Genomic DNA, 14002 nt, shown 5'->3' with positions numbered 1-14002 from the left:
CTTTAGAACATTGTGACTCCAAGAACACTTTGAGGACCATTCTTCCAACAACACTGAACACTCACCAGGTGGCCTTATTTTTATTGTAAGGTGATGTGCTCCTCAGTCAGCCCCCAAAAGGCCTACTGATTTCTAAATTCCTTTACCAAACTCTACCAGGACTAAGGTCATCAACAGAGTGAGGTTAAGTGGCAAGATGGAAATGTCCTTTTCAAATAGCACTGGATAATAATGCTTGTTTTTAAGCTGAAAGTTCAATGGTTTAATTTTAGACCTTATAAAAATCTCTTTGTGTGAAAGCCATCTCATCAAAGCAGTCAGAACACAGTGTTCCTTGTGTCTAAATGGATGCATCAAAGTAGTCAGGTCAAAATGCCATGCTTGCTTGTGTGTGTATGTGTGTGAGTGTTTGTGTGTGTGTGGTGTGTATGTGTGGTGTGTGAGTGTGTGTATGTGTGTGAGAGTGTTTGTGTGTGAGAGTGTTTGTGTGTGTGTTGTGTATGTGTGGTGTGTGTGTGAGAGTGTTTGTGTGTGTGTGGTGTGTGTGTGAGAGTGTTTGTGTGTGTGTGGTGTGTATGTGTGGTGTGTGAGTGTGTGTATGTATGTGAGAGTGTTTGTGTGTGAGAGTGTTTGTGTGTGTGTTGTGTATGTGTGGTGTGTGTGTATGTATGTGAGAGTGTTTGTGTGTGAGAGTGTTTGTGTGTGTGTTGTGTATGTGTGGTGTGTGTGTGTGAGAGTGTTTGTGTGTGAGTGTGTGTGTGTGTGCGCACGCGTGCACGTGCACACATGCATGGAACCATGAACTCCCTTTTTGAACATTTGGAACAGCCCAGATCTCTGTATGTCTGTGGGATTTGTTCAGCTTACGCTATGTGCTTATGTGGAGAGAGGTGTCTGCCAGCCTTGCCTACAGGGATAGTCTGGCAGAGGGGTGTTGCCCTATAACTTGTCTTTACACTTTATTGTGGCAAGGAAATGAGGCCAATACACTGGAATAAGAGCCTCCATTTTCCTTTCATTCTAGTCCAGGCACCTCCTCCCATCTCTGCATTTCAGTGCCATCATGTAACCAGCAAGTCTTTTCAGCAAATTCCCTCTAATGGGAGGTCATCAAATGCTTCATAAAAGAGGAGGCTTGAATCCCCATTAGGAAGAAATTAATTGTCAATTGTGGGTTTCATGGGACCCCATCCTTTTAAGGTTTCAGGTTGGAGAGAGGCCAGACACACAGCCTCCCCCAGTGCCACTACACAGTTGTCTTAGGCAGCCTGGAAGGGATCAAGTGAGGAGGCTGTATTTGGACTGGTTGATGCAGAGACCAAGCCCAGTGTGGAACTTGGTGGGATAAGGAACGTTGGGACCAGGATGTGGGCAGGATAGATGGTATTCTGACTGGACCTGGTTCAAAATGATGCCACCCTTCATGCACCATTTCAGTGTGTAGGTCTTCTGTTTCTCCTGCCTGTACACTGCCAGTCAACTCTCCTGATTCCTCTGTTGTTCTCCTTTTCCTATTCCCATCCCATATTGGTCCATCGTCTTCTGAAACACTAACTCATGCTTAGGACCTAATACCTAAAACCCTTTGCTGGGTGCCTGGGGGCAAACTGTCCTATGCTATCTGAGATGGTCACTGTGGTGTAAAGACAAAAATGGCAAATATAGTAGGAAGATTCTTGACACCCCGTTACCCCCAAGATAAATCTATCATTTCGATTACAGAACACATTGATGCATTAGCTATGTTAAGGTGTCCTGAGGCTTCACCAAGAAGAGGAAAGCTGGCTGCCCTACTTTTTGACACAAGTCTCTTTTCCATTTCATCTTTCCATTAGAACACGGCATCCAGAGAATGCAGTTTGAGAGCCAGCATCTGCAAGACTCTCTAGTCCGCCATGTTCGTCATGCCGCCCACAACTGGAATCCTTGCCTTGCCTTTTCCTATTGCCTCACTAAGGATTGGCAGGACTCTCGGGCTGTGCCTCCTCTAAGAAACCCCCCCCCCCCCCCCCCACACACACACACACACACAAAGAAACCCATACACTATCCACCCTCCACGTTCCAGGTAGGACTGTAGTGCATTTGCCTTCTACTCTGCGTCTGATCTGTAAGTTACATCTGCACTTTAAACTCTTTCCATATGTGCCTGATGGACTTGATATAAGGTACTGTCTATTACAGAATACTCAGGGCCCCCATACTACAGCAAGGAAGCACAGTGGACCAGGGTACTCATTTGGGAGTGCTCACTAAACCACTCAGGAGGCTCCACCCCATGAAGATGGCCCCTATTTGGACCTCAACTAGCATGTAGAGTAACCAGGCCCTATCTTCCAGCTGCTGCTACCTTCATTGCTTCTTTGGGAGTAAACTAGGAAGGAAAAGTCTTGGGGCTCATCTAATTCCACATGAATCAGGGGTGTATCCTAGCCCCTTGACGCACTTCTCATCTCTGGATACGTTTCCTTCTCTTTGGCCCTGACACTCGGAGTTTCGCAGCCAGACACAGAATAATTCAGTCAGCGTTTAGTCACTGAGTATATGGTATGTGTATTAGATGTTAAAGACATAGCAAAGGCCAAACCCTTCAGAAACCCATGTCCTCATAGGACTTCAGCTGTACCTGGGGAGAGAGATAAGAAACATCAATATGTAAATTAAGCATTACTTCAGATGATGGCAATGTAGGGAAATAACACAGTGACACAATCACTGGGTCAGGAAAGGAGTGCATGCTGCATTCACAAAAGGCAGGCTACACTGAAGTGTAAGTAAGAGTCTCTAAGGAGGAGGAAGATATCAGAGGATCTGGGCAGGGTAAGGACACTAAAGCAGGGAGGCTGTTGCCATGCTCAAGAATCATAGAAGAGGCCAGTGTGGTCCAAGTAGGTGGCATGGATGGAGGGAAGTGGCAGAAGATGTAGTCAGAGATGGGGCAAATGCTGAAGCTGGCAGGTCCTTGCAGATAGTGATAGGTACTGGAGCAATCACAAGACAGTGGAGTTTTGAGCAGAGATCGGATCTAGATGTTTCTAGAGTCTGTGTTCAGAATGGATTATCAGAGGCTAGAGTGGAAAAGCGAGGTCAGTCAATAGGCTTCTGGAGGGATATTAGTGACGATGACGAGGAGGAATGCTGTGGCTCTGCGTGTGCTTTGAATATAAATGCTTTGAACTGGATGGCTCCCAGGTCTGCCCTGTACAACTGGAAGAGTGGAGTTGCCATTCATGGCTAGTCACAATAGGCAATAGCACCCACGCTGCAAGGACGCAGTGAAGGGCGATCGAGCTCCAGAAATGCTCAACTCCTGGCCTGCTCAGTGCAGGCCTGTTGCCAGGACAGGCCCTAGCTGACTTAGAGAAGCATACACGTGAGGCACATTTCTGACAGGCCCTGACAGAAACCAGAATGGGCCAAGGGTGCCAGGTACCACTTTGAGGACCTTGGTTTTCTTTGCACATGACAGTACAGTGCCTTTGTCTGTCTCATCTTCTTTGAGACAGCTCAATTTCACCCACTGCTCCCATACTTTTGGAAGCCTGTCTGACCTGAGAGAGCTCTGAGGGCAAGCTTCTCCAGTGAAGCCCAGGGCTGGTGGTTTGAGAATAGGAATAATGGGCTTTTACAATGAGAAGAAACTAAGATTTCCCAGCATTCTAGATGGTAAGGGCTTCATAATGTGGACTATTCATCAAAGACCCAACAGCTATTTAAAGAAGAAACACCCAGTTCAGAGAGTAATTCACATTTGAAGGGGCCTTCGTGCTTCTGTAGGGAAACTGCCAAGCCTGCCAGTTACTGGCTATCACCTTAAGGTAGAGGATGTTCAGCTCCCACTTGAAAATGACGGAGTGTGCCATGATCTGTGAGACTAAGGGATCACTGGTCAAGTGCAGAGGAATATATCTACCGCATCCCTTGCCCTGGATCTTCCTAAGACCTTCCTTAATAAAGATGACTAAGGCTTCAGTCCCAACTCTTGGTTTAAAGACCAGAACTGCGCCCCATCCCCAGCAATGGGCAAAGAGATACTTTGTTGGTGGTATTCTTATATCATCCAGGGGGAGAGCAGATGGCGTCCTTTGTTCATCTAACCATCATGGTGAGCAAAGATGTTTTATGCCTAGGACTCATAAAAATCAAATCAAATCAAATCTAGGCAGTGTGGCACAGTAGGAGGAAGACAGAGACCTGCAGACCCCACAGACCTGCCTTTGAATGCACACACGGGTGGGCCCTAGACTTCTGTTTGCTAGCAGGCTATGTAACACAAATGGAGCTTGTTACCCAGGGGCCTACCAACTGTGTGGCTACTCAGAGGCTGTGGCTGGCATGAATGTCCACGGCTAATATTTCTATTAGAGGACACAGGAATGTCCCTGGTTGGGGAACCAGCCAGGGACCATGTGGATGTCCAGAGGCTGTATGTAACTGGTCCCATTCCTCACTGGATGTGTCCTTCTAGAAATCTGGCCCAAGCTCTCACCAGCAACAACACTTTGGAGGTCAGGCCCTGCACCTCATCCAGGAAGCACAGTGGAGCTGGTCCTGGTGGCTGGGTTGTGGGTGAGCTGGTCCTAATGGTGTCAGTGTGGAAGAGCTGACCATGGGGTGGCAGGGACACAGAGGTGATGTTCCCCTCCCTCCGCCCTTTGCCACCTCCAGCAGTTAGGAAAGCTGCCTACAGGGTCATAGTTCAGGAGAGCTAGTCACCAGCTGCAGCACTCGGAAAGCTGGCCCTGTACCTTGTCTGAACAACATAGCAGAGTTGACCCTGGTGGCAGGGCTGCAGGTAAGTCAGTCCCAAGGGTGAGAGTACAGGAAAGCCACCCCGCCATTCATATGGTGTGAATGCCAAGGTGAGGCACCCCCTAACCACCTGCAGTCGCCAGGGGTAGCTGGCCCTGGGGGAGTGAGAGCAGGAGTGCTAGCATGCCCTCTGTCACTGGCTGCAGTACTCGAGAGTGAGCCCTGCACCTGACGTGAGCAGCGCAGTGGAGCCAGCCCTGGTGGCAAAGGCACTGGCGAGCTAGCCCTGAGAGTGTGAGAGCTTGGAGAGCTGAGCCAGCCCCTTACCAGCTGCAGCAGGGCTCTGCACCCTGACTAGCCAGAACAATTCAGGACAGCGCACCCTGGTGGTGCAGATAAAGAATTGCCAGCGGGCTGACCAGCTCAGCTGCCACCCAGGCCCTGATCCAGGGCTCGGAGTTAAATCACCCCCAAATCTGTATCTTCTGTAAGTAATCGTGATGCATGAAAGGGTTGGTCCTGCTGATTCAAAGTTGCAGGATCTCCATGACACAGGGCAACAACAGGATAACTAGCAGGAGTCCCCGTGAGAATCCAATATTGACGATGTCACAGAAGCCAGAGATCTCAAACCAGATCAATGACTCATTACAATGAACATTTGCAAGTGAAGATGTGTGGACAGAGGGACATAGAGTGGGGCACGCTGGGACATGCTACAGCTTCCTCAATGAGATGTTTTTTATGTCTTGTTTTTGTTGTTTTTTTGTGTGTGCTTTATTTTGTGCAGGAGGGTTGCAAGGGCAAAGGGCAGATATGAGGGGATGGGGAGATGAGCGAGACTTGGGTATATGGTATGAAACTCACAAAGAATCAGTAAAACGTTTTTAAAAATGAAGAACAAAACTGGGCTATGTCTCTAGCAAAATAGTGTGCTACATAGCATACTCTCATACCTGCTGTGATGTCAACTCTGGCCACTGATGACCTTTGGAGGTATTATTTAAGAAAACTATGGAAAAATTTACAGTCGGTGGAACCTTTAAGAAAACTCACATTTTGCGGTACACAGAGGAATAAGTCTGAGCCTTTTATCACAACTAAAATTTTTCTAGTATTTCTCCATTTTTAATTAATTATTTTTACATTGTATATGTGTATGCATGTGTAGTGTATGGGTGTTTTCGTCTGTGTGAACATGGGTGTATACACATGCACATGTATGTATATAGAGGCCAGAGACTGGCATCCAGTATCTTTCTCTACGGCTTTCCACCCTGGTTTTTCTTTTTCAACACAGGGTTTCTCTGTGTAGCCCTGGCTGTCCTGGAACTCTCTGCAGACCAGGCTGGCCTTTAACTTACAGAGATCTGCCTGCCTCTGCCAGCCAAGTGGTGGGATTAAAGGCATGTACCACCATGCCCGCCTCCACCCTAGCTTTTGAGACAGAGTCTCACTGAATCTGGAACCCACCTATTGACTATACTGGTTGGCCGGTGAGTTCTGGGGATCTACCTATCTACACATCCTAGCACTGAGGTCACAAACACTCTCCAGCACACTTGGTTTCTTCCTTGTCTGTGGACTGAGCCATCCTCCAACCCTCTTCCAAGCATTCTTAAGTCAAGTCTTAAGAGGTGGTTTTCCCACTCTATCCAGCAATCCTGGAATCTCCAAAGTTTTCACAACCCAGGAAGTTAATTCTGCTTGAACCTTCTCACCCAGCTGTCCTTTCAGAATTGTTCCTATATGGGATGGGGTGGCTGTGAGTGACTTCTCTCCTTCAGGGATTGAGGGAAATGAAGAAATACTAAGAAAGGGACCCAGCATTCTAGCATCTTTAGTATAGGAAACAATTCCGAATGCTGTTAAAATAGAAAGGTAAACACCAATGATGTCCTGCCTGGAAGATAGGCTAGTCCAATGGTGGCACAAAGCTTGTGGGAGGAACCAACCGATGTGTGATTTGACTTAAGGCCCACTCCATGAGATGAAACCTGTCTTAGTTGGGATTTTATTGCTGTGAAGAGACAACATGACCATGGCAACTCTTATAAAGGCAAAGATTTCATTGGGGCTGGCTTAAAGTTTCAGAGGTTTGTTTCATCATCATCATGACAGAAAGCATAACAGTGTACAGGCAAACATGGTGCTAGAGGAGCTGAGAGTTCTCTATCTTGATCCACAGGCAGCAGAAGGACACTGTGAGTCTCACTGGGAATAGCTTGAGCATATACGACCTAATAATGTAACAGCAAGTCTTCCCATCCTTGGGCATGGAGCATCTTGCCATCTGTGTCCTCTCTAACTTCCCTCGTCAGTTTACTCTAGTTTTCAGTGTGTGTGTGTGTGTGTGTGTGTGTGTGTGTGTGCGCGCGCACACACACACATTTTGGCTCCTTGTTTATTTCCAAATGCTTTGTTACATTTGATGGTACTTTAAATGAAATTTTCCTTATTAACTTTTTTGATAACTCGCTGTTAATCTACAGAAATACAAATGATTCCTGGGTGTTGACACTTTCTTCTGAAAATTCATTTGTTATCAGTTCTAGTATTTTTTTTTTTGGCTTGAGAGAGTTTTTGATGCATTCTATATTAAGATCATGTCACGTATGAACAGAAATGATTTTACTTGTTCCTTTTCAATTTGAACATAATTTCTTTTGTTTGCTTACCTAATTGTTCTGGTTATTATAACTGCCAGTACTATGTTGACTTGAAGTCATGAGGGTGCGTGGTTTACAATTTAGAGAAAGCTTTTAGTTTTCACTGAATCTGACAGCTGTGGGCTCATTGTATGTGACCTTAACTATAATGAGGTACATTTTATTCCAAACCTTTTGAGAAATTTTACCAGTTAAAGAAATTGAATTTTAGTGTGGAAATTATTTATTTTTTTAAATTAAAATATAATTATACCTTTCTTCCCTTCCCTTTCTTCTCTCTAACTCCTCCCAAGCCTTCAGTTCCCTCTCAAATTCATGGCCTTTTTTCTTTGTGATCTGTGTGCAGATGTGTGTGGGTGTGTATGCATACACACACACACACACACACACATATATATATATATATATATATATATATATATATATATATATATACACACACACATACATACTATCACAACTTCCTGAGTCTGTATAATGTCAGTTGTATGTATATGATCTCAAGGATGGCCAATTGCTATGAACTATTGTGGGAGGTTCATCCCTGGGGAAGACTATTTCTCCTACTCTCATCATGAATCCTTAGTAACTTATGGTTATTTGTGTTAGAGTTGAGGAGACCCCTCAAGATTTCCCCCTTTCATGCTAACATATCTATTGGTGCTGTACTTCTTCAGTCTCACTGATCATTTTTACTATTGTTTTTCTAATAATCGTGTGTGTGTGTGTCTATGTGTGTGTGTCTGTGTGTGTCTATCTCTGTGTGTGTGTCTCTGTATCTCTTTCTCTGTGTCTGTGTGTGTGTCTATGTGTGTCTATCTGTGTGTGTGTCTCTGTGTCTCTTTCTCTGTGTCTCTGTGTGTGTGTCTGTGTGTGTGTCTATCTGTGTGTGTGTCTCTGTGTCTCTCTCTGTGTCCGTGTGTGTGTCTGTCTGTCTATCTGTCTCTGTGTGTGTTTGTATCTTTCTGTGTGTGTGTCTGTCTGTCTATCTGTCTCTGTGTGTGTGTGTTTGTCTGTCTCTGTGTGTCTGTGTGTGTCTGTTTGTCTGTCTCTCTGTGTGTGTCTGTCTGTCTGTGTGTGTCTCTGTGTCTGTGTGTGTCTGTCTCTCTCTCTCTCTGTCTGTCTCTCTTTGTCTCTCTCTCTGTCTCTCTCTGTGTGTCTGTGTCTGTCTGTCTGTCTCTCTCTCTCTCTCTCTCTGTGTGTCTGTGTGTGTCTGTCTGTCTCCCTCCCCCTTCTGTGTGTGTGTGTCTGTCTGTCTGTCTCTGTGTGTGTCTGTGTGTCTGTGTGTGTGTCTGTCTGTCTCTATGTTTGTGTGTCTGTCTCTGTGTGTGTGTCTGTGCGTGTCTGTGTGTGTATGTCTGTCTGTCTCTCTCTCTGTGTCTCTCTCTCTCTTTGTGTGTGTGTGTGTGTGTGTGTGTGTGTGTGTGTGTTGCTGGGGATCAACCTGGGGCCTAATGTATGCTAGTGAAATAATCTACAGCAGAAGTTACATTCCCAGACCTATATTGTGTCCGTTACTGTGGCAGATACTTGGGAGGTTGAGATAGGAGGGCCATATGTTCTGGGAGAGAGGGAGGAGAAGACAGGAGAGGGAAGGGAAGGGAAAGGGAGAGGAAGAAGGAGAGGGAGGGGAGAGAAACTATTGTCTTACTACTATACCAGTACTTTTACTGTGTCCCATAAGTTTGGCTCATTGTATTTTCTTTTTCATTTTAATTTTCCTAGTTTCTCTTTTTTGATTCGTTTCTTTGGCCCATTGACTATTCAAGAGCATGATCTTAGGAGCAGATGGCTCAGCAGTAAAAGCACTTGCTGCCCAATGATACAAACCTTACTGATCTGAGCCTGAGCTCCAGAACACACATAAAGGTGGAAGAAGAGAACTGACTCCATAAAGTGGTCCTCGGACCTCCACATGCACACTTGCGGCATGTGTGCCACCCTCTCTTATGGTGAGAGCACCAATAGTGCATGTGCACACACGCACATAAGGAATAATTGATTTTACAAAGATTATTAGGTCAAGTCCCACATAATTGGATTTTCTAACTTTCCTTCTGTTGTTGATGTCTAGTTTTTATCTATTGTGGTAACAAGAAAAGGAGGAGAAGGAGGAGGAGGAGGAGGAGGGAGAGGAGGAAGAGGAGGAAGAGGAGGAAGAGGAGGAGGAGGAAGAGGAGGAGGAGGGGGGGAGGAGGAACAGGAGGAGGAGGAGAAAGAGGAGGAAGAGGAGGAGGAAGAGGAGGAGAAAGAGGAGGAGGAGGAGAAAGAGGGGGAAGAGGAGGAGGAGAAAGGGGAGGAGGAGGAGGAGAAAGAGGAGGAAGAAGAGGAGGAGGAGAAAAAGTAGAAGCAATCTGGTATCACTAGTTCAATATGCTAACAGGTTATCTTGTGACCTACCATGTAATCTATCATATGGTCAGCGGTCCATGTTTACTAGAGGGGAACGAACATTCTCTCACTGAGCACTGAGCAAGGAGCTCTGAGTGTTTCTTAAATTCACTTACTCTATAGTATTGTAGGGCAAGGTTCTCGTACTGCTGTTTTTTTTTTTTTCTCAAAGTGGCTGTTGGAATCTACTCTTATTTCCTCCTGTTCCTCTCCCAAGTCTGTCCAAGTTTGCTTCCTATATTTCAATGCCTTGATGTTCAATGAAAACAATTATCATCTGTGCTTGGGCTCTTTTATCATCATATCGTGTCCTTTGTCTCTTGCGGCCATTTTTACTTAACCATTTTTCACTTAAAGTGTACCCACCCTTATTGCTTACCATGTTCATGAAATTAATTTACACCATAATTGACTGTCAGACTATATGCATCCTTAAATCTAAAATGAGTTCCTTGTAAGTAGCCTATAGTTAGGTATTGACTTGTTTCATCAATTAAGTAATTCCAAATTGGTTGATTAGGGAGTTCGATGCATTTACACTTAAGACAGTGACTATAGGAAAAGAGTTAGCATTGACTGTTACTGTTTTCCGTGTTATAGTTCTCCCCTAGTCTTTCCCCCTTCTATTGCATTCTTTTATTATTGATATTAGAATTTATATCCTTTGTATCGTGTACTCCTTAGTGCGTGTGTATAGTTGTGTATTTCTTACTAGTTTTCTTTGTTTCATCTTGTTTTATTGCTTTCATCCTGAACTGATGGATGGCTTACACCATTACCACCCCACAGGGTGCTGTGCTTGTCTCTGTGTCCATCTCTACGCAGTTTGACAATTCTAAACACTTTCATTTGGCTGTTTGGCAACTTCTTTTAACTTCAAGGACTCACTTTAGCGCATCTTGTAATCCGACCCAGAGCAGACAATCTCCCGTAATCTTTGCTGATGGGGGAACATCCTTATCACCCACTTACTGTGAAGGAACAGTTTTGCTGGCTCCAGAGCTTTGGGGTTGGTGTTTTGTATTTTTGTTTTTGTTTTTGTTTGTTTTTTGTTTTTTTCTTCAGTATTCTTTATCATCCTGATCCTTTCCCCCCTGCAAGGTTTCTGCCAAGAAATCTTAACATATAGACTTAGCCAGGCTCCTTGGCACGTGATTAGTCAGTCTTGTCTCCCTGCTTGCAACTTCTTTATTTGTCTTTGAATTTTGAAAACAAAATGAAAGGGACGGGGAAGTGGTAGGGGCATTTGTTAAGGACTGGCAGGAATGGAAGAGGGACAGGAGAGCATGAATAGAATGTATGGCATACCTGCATGAAATTGCCAAATAATAAGTTTTAAGAATCTACAAAAAGATAATTTGATCTTAATGTATCTAAATGCAAACTTCTGTGTTTCATCCTATTTGACTTCATGAATCTGGGAGCCTATTTCACTATGCAAATTTGGCAAGTTTTGAGTATTACTTGTTTACATAATTTTTCTGCCTCCTTTTTCTTTCTTGAATTTCTATGAGGTGCAGACCCTTTTAATCCTCATCTTAGAATCAGACTCAGGAGACAACGGGAAAACAAAGATCACCCTTTATACTTACTTATTACAGTTAACAGTGAAGCTGTATTTGAACAAATATTGTCTGGGTGACTTCCAAGTATTGGGTAGATTGGAAATCAGTCAAAAACACAATAAATAGAGGATGGCGGGTGTGTGTGTGTGACAGAAGTGCTTCTTCTCCTGTCTTTGCTCATCGTGTGACTCAGAGCACACTTTATGCTATCCCACAAACCCCATAGAACCCTGTTCATTATGGACGATTTCAAATGAGCTGTTTCCACATTCTCTATTCTCTCTCTTCTGCTTGATTGTAAGTTTGATTGTAAGCTCTGTATGACTTTTTCACCTCAGTTATTCTGTAGCTCAAGAATTTTTCATAATTCGTTTCATAGTTTCAATCCCTTTGTTAATATTCACATTCTATTCAAGCATCCTTCCCTGTTTTAATCCAGTTGGCTATCTGCATATTTTTTTAACTTGTGGCACTTCTCTCATATGATCATTTGGAATTGTTCCTATGAGACAATTCCTAGACTTCCATTTGCTTCTTTTTCTCAGGACTGGAGCTCAAATCCAGGGTCCTGTACACACTAGAAAGTATCCTGCCACTGAGCTAAATTTCTTAACACAGCTTTCTATTTCATTACGGATAGTTGCTGGAAATGTATTTGTTTCTTTTATGAAGTCATGTTATCTTTCCTTGGGCCCCTTCAAATGATGCTTTCAGTGGCTAACTGTGGCCTAGGCCCTAAAGAATTAAACTCAAAGTCTCCTTCTGAGCAGGCAGTTCTGCCCAGGTTCTGTCTTTCTCGCTGTGTCTCCACTGTGCTGTTCGGATACCTGGCTCCTCAAGGTCACCAGGTAGAATTTTTGTTTTGTTTTGGTTCTCTCTCATCTCCACAAAGATGATTCTGTGCTTTGCGGTTTATCTCACTCTTCTAGCTCTCTCTCTCTCTCTCTCTCTCTCTCTCTCTCTCTCTCTCTCTCTGTGTGTGTGTGTGTGTGTGTGTGTGTGTGTGTGTGTGTGTGTGTGTGTTCCCTTGAAGTAACACCTCCTCTATGCCAGCTCTTTCGGGTAAATTTCTGCTACCCTCTAAGCATGCCTACTCCCTGGCCTATCTACCATGCTTGGATCATTATTGGTATTCTTATAACCATACCCCATTATCTGCTGTACATCCCCACCATCCCTGTTTCTAAAGCTCACCATTCTGCACAACCCCACCCTTTCTTTTGGGCGTTGAAGTTTATCAGACCAATCATCGAATGTGGGCTTCCTCATTTGCTACCACTGTGAATGACCTAAGGAGGGCTTCTTCACCTCTCTGGGTTTCGGTTTTTCTCATCTACAAAGCGAGGTAACAGAGCTGCTATATATTTTTAAGTAGATGGGTCAATGCAGATTAGGTTCTCAGCACAGTACCTAGCATCATAAGTTTGTAAAATGTGCAGGCAATGGTTGGCATACTATAGGCACTAAATGTTAGTTGCTCTGATGATACCCACCTTTGGGGGACAAGTCAGGTGGATTTAACAGGTAGTGCAGAGATTGCTCTGAGCCACAAGATGAGCAAACACAGGAGAAGAGGCACTTCTGTTTCACACACCCTCTATCCTCCTGCTACTGTGTTGCTGACTGATTTCCAACTTACCCAATACTTGGAAGTCACCCAGACAATATTTGTTCAAATACAGCTTCACTACTAACTGAATCTAACTAAGTGTAAAGGGTGATCTTTGTTTTCCCATTGTCTCTTGAGCCTGATTCTAAGATGAGGATTAAAAGGGTTTGCAGTTGTCTAACAACAAAACAGGTGGGGATGTTGTGCTACCCATTCTGGAGAGTGGTTTTTGTGTGGTTTTCCTTTTTCCATTCCTGAGATGGCTCCCTCTTTCACTGAGCCCTAAAACATGTATTCCTTGTGAACACCCCACTGTCCTGACTTCTATCTCACACTCTGCCATCACCCCTGCTTCTCCTTCTCATAAAGCTGTCACAGACCAGGACATAGCCATTTCCTGTACTTGCTTATACTGCTGCTTTTTTCTTCACTGACCTGGACAATGTGTCCCAGACCATGGACAGCCTGAAACCATCACTTATTCAGATGTCCCCTGGTCCTGGAGGTGATTGGAAGAAGGCCAGCCTCAAGTTGGCTACAACTCTTCCATGACTCCTCAGAAGGGAGAAGTCTGGGAGCCATAGGTTTCTCTCTCAAGCTTCTTCATGCCTTGCTTCACCCCTTCTCACTCAGGTTCATAAATTACTGTCATCTGACAGTGAGAAGATTGCCAGAGATCACTGGAGCCAGTGAAGCCCTGACAGATATCTGCTCTCACAGACTCTGGACTAGAGTTGAGAGATAAGAAGCATACTCTGAGCATGCCTGCTCTTGTCTAATCTTGGAACCCAAACAGAGTGGGGTCTGCTTAAGACTTTGAAGGGAGAAATGGAGATTCCATACTCTAGAGAGGAACTCGAGGAATGCTGAGAGAGCCCACATGCTTGCTGTCTTCTGAGTATGGAGAGAGAGATGTGCAGCTGTCTAGATGTAAGTACTTCTGTTCCCTGAGTAGCTATGTCTTACTCTTTTATAGCCTCTGGGTTGGCCTTGCTGGGCAAAGTAACCACTGAATC

General features: G+C 44.6%; 1 pseudogene; it reads left to right on the top strand.

The window, feature by feature from the left end:
* The first annotated feature begins 4009 nt into the window (after positions 1-4009).
* Positions 4010-4139, top strand: LOC120099478 (small nucleolar RNA SNORA48; annotated as a pseudogene).
* Positions 4140-14002: the final 9863 nt, after the last annotated feature.

The sequence above is a fragment of the Rattus norvegicus genome, chromosome X (assembly GCF_036323735.1).
Source record: "Rattus norvegicus strain BN/NHsdMcwi chromosome X, GRCr8, whole genome shotgun sequence".
NCBI classification, from domain to species: domain Eukaryota; kingdom Metazoa; phylum Chordata; class Mammalia; order Rodentia; family Muridae; genus Rattus; species Rattus norvegicus.
The sequence above is the reverse complement of the archived record's forward strand: the minus strand, read 5'-3'. Positions and strand labels throughout refer to the sequence as shown.